Source organism: Raphanus sativus, chromosome 6 (genome assembly GCF_000801105.2).
Source record: "Raphanus sativus cultivar WK10039 chromosome 6, ASM80110v3, whole genome shotgun sequence".
Lineage (NCBI taxonomy): Eukaryota > Viridiplantae > Streptophyta > Magnoliopsida > Brassicales > Brassicaceae > Raphanus > Raphanus sativus.
The window spans coordinates 498512-503536 of NC_079516.1; positions in this window are offsets into that span (position 1 = coordinate 498512).

A 5025-nucleotide genomic window follows, 5' to 3' on the forward strand; every position below is an offset into this window, starting at 1 on the left:
TAATAATATCATATTAGTTAACGAACCTACATGTTCACCCTAGGGAATGAACATAAGAATAACTCATAATATATTGGTACATATTAGCATAAATCATTTTTGTTACTTTATATAAAGCTATTTAATATAAATTGTAATTAACAAATATTTAAAAATTTATTTGAAAATTGAATATTATACTATTATATACATATTTAAAAGGTAGTAGACGTTTATATGCAGTGAACACGCTACTTAATATTTACAAAGTACAAAGCAATCGTGCTTTTGTTATCTAAAGCCATTTTTAAAGCAATCATGCTTTCATTTTTTAAAGCCATATATTATTATCTTATTTTTACATATAATTAAATTTAAAATATTAATTAAATATTGCAAGAAAATAAGAAAATCTAAAAGTCAACAAAATATTATCTAAACATAATTTAAATTTATTTTTTTTATATCTGCACATGGTGCAGAAAACACATAATAATTATTAAAAATAGATATGCACGTAATTGACAGTGGCTGTAAGAGCTATGGACAACCTTTTTAATTTCTAAAGCCATTTTTAAAAACAATCATGTTTTTTAAGAAAATAAGAAAATCTAAAAGTCAACAAAATATTATCTAAACATAATTTAAATTTATTTTTTTTATATATGCACATGGTACAGGAAAATACATAAAAATTATTAAAAATAGATATGCACGTAACTGGGAGTGGCGGTAAGAACTATGGACAACCTTTTTAATTTCTAAAGCCATTTTTTCAAGCAATCATGTTTTTATTTTTTAAAAGTGAATCAAAAGCCAAACCATTATATAAGAAAATATGTTAGCTTTACAAAACACTTTTCTCGAGTTTTTATTTAGCGTTTTGAAAAAAATTTGATGACAAAAAAAAAAAATTCTACAGCAAAATAATTTAAAGCCAAAACCAGAAATTTAAAACCTATATCTTAGAGCAAAAAATAGAAAGCCAGAGCTTCAACCAATCAACTTCAAAATACTTAATAATTTTATAATGGTTTTTGTGCATTACACATAAAACTACCTATTAAGGAACAAAATTCCAATTGCGTTCAAATTCCGATGGTTTATTATAACCCCTTCTAAAATAAATTCCATCTTTCTTGGCAGTCCATAAACGGCGTTGGCCACATCGTCTTGTAGCGGCTGATCGATATACTTCAAGGTCATGGGAATACTTACCATACCTTAATTTACAACGATATTGTATCCTTCGAAAATTAACTAGGAGCACCTCCCTGAATTTGATGGTATGTGTCTTATTAAATGATAGTTCTTTATTTCCATCGTCATGATCATTGCCGCTGCTCGGTTTTGTACAATGATATTGGAGAAGAATACCAGGACCAAGTCGATTAGTAATTTCTATAATATTAGATTTGCAAGCTGTACCAAATCTGTAATACATAGCAAAAACCAACCCAAAATATGTAAAATGATTCATTTTTTAGAACAAAGATAGTCTAATCATGGTATCTATGTATAATAGTTATAGTTTTGTCTTTGTAACAATTTATATATATAATTTAGTGAATGTCTATTTATGCTGATAGCTAAATTTAAAATTAGACATGAACTCTTTACCATTGCTTTTTAGCAAAAAAAAAAAAAAAACTCTTTACCATTGCTCAAAGAAATTTTTGTGGCGAAAAATATTACTAACCAAAAATAAAATATAAAAAATTTTGTGGCTAATAATAATACTTCAAACCTATGTAGATGGACTCTGTCAAATCAAACCAAATTTCGCACAGTCGCTTAATAACCTTTGGTGTTGTCTACACAGTCCAGGTCTGATATTAGAACAAGGGTGTCTCAATGATTCCTGTATAGAGTCAATAGAATGCTAACATTACAGGGGGAAATGGATGCTGCTGCCCGCATGATCGAGAAGGTAATCCAGGCAGATCCCACTTAAGCAGAAGCTTTAAGCAACTTAGGTTCGATTTTTCTCCCTCCTGTTATTTGCGAGGTATCCTAACACGAGACCACTACTTGCGAATTATAGTCCTCCATGAGTTTTAGAAGGAAATGCTGCAGAGAGAGAGGTTCGAGAAGATCCGTTAATGGAAAAAGACTTGGGATCGTCATCAAGACTCAACGTTACTGAAGAAGACATACCTTCTCTTAAAGCCAATGGTTCTTCTCATGTACCTTCTACTTTACAAACACAATCCTAGCAGCTCTCAAAGAGAATGGAGTCCATTAGCTGAAGTCTGAACATGATAAACCAGAGATACCAACTAATCAAGCTACTGGGTAATCCTTTTGCAGATTCTAGACCATGAGATCTTCCTCCCTTTTTGTATTTCCAAGACTATATAGGAACTAGACTTTCAGATTATTGCTTGAATAGTGAAAGGACAGTGTCACATTTTTTTTCTTGTATCCTATCAAATCTTTAGTTTAGCCTTTTAAGACGATTCTTGGGAAGTCTAGGTGGAAGTGGATTTGGAGTTTTTTCGTCTCGTTTCAGAGACTCAAGTTGTTGTATTAGGGTTTAAGGCTTTTTGGTTGCTTTGTTTTCATGTGTTGGTTTAATGAATCATATGATACTAGTAAACATAGTTTTACAGCAAACTTTCAGTGCTAATGCGTGTCATCAATCATGTTTGGCCAGGTCAGAAAGACCATTAGTTTTTTCATTATTGTTTTTTAATTTTCTTACTAGATTTTGACCCTCAATTTTCATTTTTTCTTTGTCTATTAAATATTATACATGGTTTGTAATGTGTGTATTCATATAATATATTTAAAAATAACAATGTGTTTAATTACATCGAATAATTTTTTTTGCGTTCTACAGTAAATTATATGACCAATATTTATTGGACATCATATAAACAAATCAAACATTTGTATAATTAAATTTATGTATAAAAATATTTTGATAAGTGAAAAATTGGAATTATGTAATTAACATATGTCTTAAGAGATATAAATTAATATATAACAAATTTCAATTGTTTTCAGCCCAGATGAGTGAAAGTAGTGAGTCATGATATTCTTTAGTTTATGTTTCATCAACATATGTTGTAGTATTGTATGTGTTCTTAGGGTTAGATTTTGGAAAGCATTAAAACCGTTTTTGAAAATTTTTAAAATTACCTAGGCGTGTTCATTTCTGTGTATAGTAAACACTATTGAAGTATAATTTGATTTTATAACGTGGTTAGTAAGTTAATTTAGTCATTTTAGTTTAGGGGTTCATTTTAGGGTATTGGACGACTTAATATTTAGTCTTCTGTTCCCAGACGACTAAATATTAGGTCGTCTGATGTACATTATCAGCCAGAATAAGTCGTCTAAACCGGACCAAACCTTAAAGTTTACCAATGTACTTTTAAAGCTAACCGGATTATTTACCCAATATATAAGGTGATTTTTTTTTTTTTTTTTCATTTTCCGCGAACAGAAACCCTAACAGTTCTCTCTCACCGGCGATATCAAAGGCGATTCGAATTCCCACTATTTCCGAACAACCATCGTTCTCAACGTCGGCTATCTATCTCACTTCATTCTCACCGTTGTCGCCGCAGCTTCTTCTAACCCTAGCGCCGCCGATTCCTCTAAACCCTAGCGCCCCCGCTTCCACTATTTCCGAACAAACCGTCGCCCTCGCCACCGTGCTCACCAACGTTCTCACCGCCGCTTACTCTAAACACTAGCTAGCACCGCCGTTTCTTCTAAACCCTAGCGCCGCCGCTTCTTCTAAACCCTAGCGCCGCCGCTTCTTCTCTGTAAACCGTAGCGCCGTTTCTCTGTAAACCCTAACGCCGGTAAGTCATCAAACTCGTGGAAAAGATGAACATAAAACGTTGTCTCTTTCAATTTACTCATTCTCACCGTTTCACGTTTATTTTTTCAGATCTATAACCACAATGACGAGTACTCGAACTCCTTCTGCGACTAATCAGGTCCGCTTGAAATTTTTCTACTGGAAGACTTGTAAGTAAGTCGTCTGGAAAGTCTTCAACCTGGACGACTTAGTACGTCCATTTGGAAGACTTTCCAGACGACTTAAATATAAGTCGTCAACTAAGTCGTCCAGTTGGACGACTTTCTAGACGACTTATATTTAAGTCGTCTACTAAGTCGTCTGGAGTAACAATTAAGGCGTGATTGATTTAGCTTGTGTTCTGACTTCTATTGTTGTCTTTGATTATTTTGCAGACAAAAAGGATGGATATTCCAGAACTCCCCCGTAGGTTATACACATTAGGGGAAGAGCCAGAACCCCACAATAGCATTTCGTATCATACGGATAACACGAAGTTGCATACTGCTCTTAGGGAAGCTCTCACTGATGCTGAATTTGAAGAGCTCAAGGAGTCGAGATTGGGAGTTTTCATCAAGTTCAAGGAGCAGGGATTTGGTTGGGCTTCAAGGCTGGTTCACCACTTGCTCGGTTTAAAGCTGGACATTAAGAAGAAGTACGAGATGTGGTGTCTCGTTGGTCCAGAACCTGCGAGGTTTTCACTGTTAGAGTTTGAAAACATCACTGGTCTAAACTGCGACTACATCGAGGACCTTGAGACACCAGAATGTGAAGTTACCCCACAGATGGTTTCTTTCTGGGAGATGATGGGAGTTCATCGGGAAGCTGGGCCAAGTACTGATCAGATAATAGCAGCACTGAAGAGATGCGGGGATTGGTCCAGGGAAGATCGCAAGCGACTCGCGTACCTTTCCATCTTCACTGGATTCATTGAAGGGAAAAAGTTCTCAAGCGCTACACGAGCTACTCTCGCAAGGCTAGTGATGGATTTAGAAAGGTTTGAGAATTATCCATGGGGGAGAGTCGCGTTTAAGGTGCTGATGGACTCTTTGTGGAACAAAGATATTACTGGCTGTTACACCGTGGATGGCTTTATACAAGTTCTTCAGGTCTGGGCGTACGAAGCTATTCCGGGATTGGGTGCTAGTATTGGTCTACCCAGAGCAAACAGTCCGTCTCCACCGATTCTGGCTTACGACGGCAGCAGAGGCCGCAGATTCATGAAAGCTGCT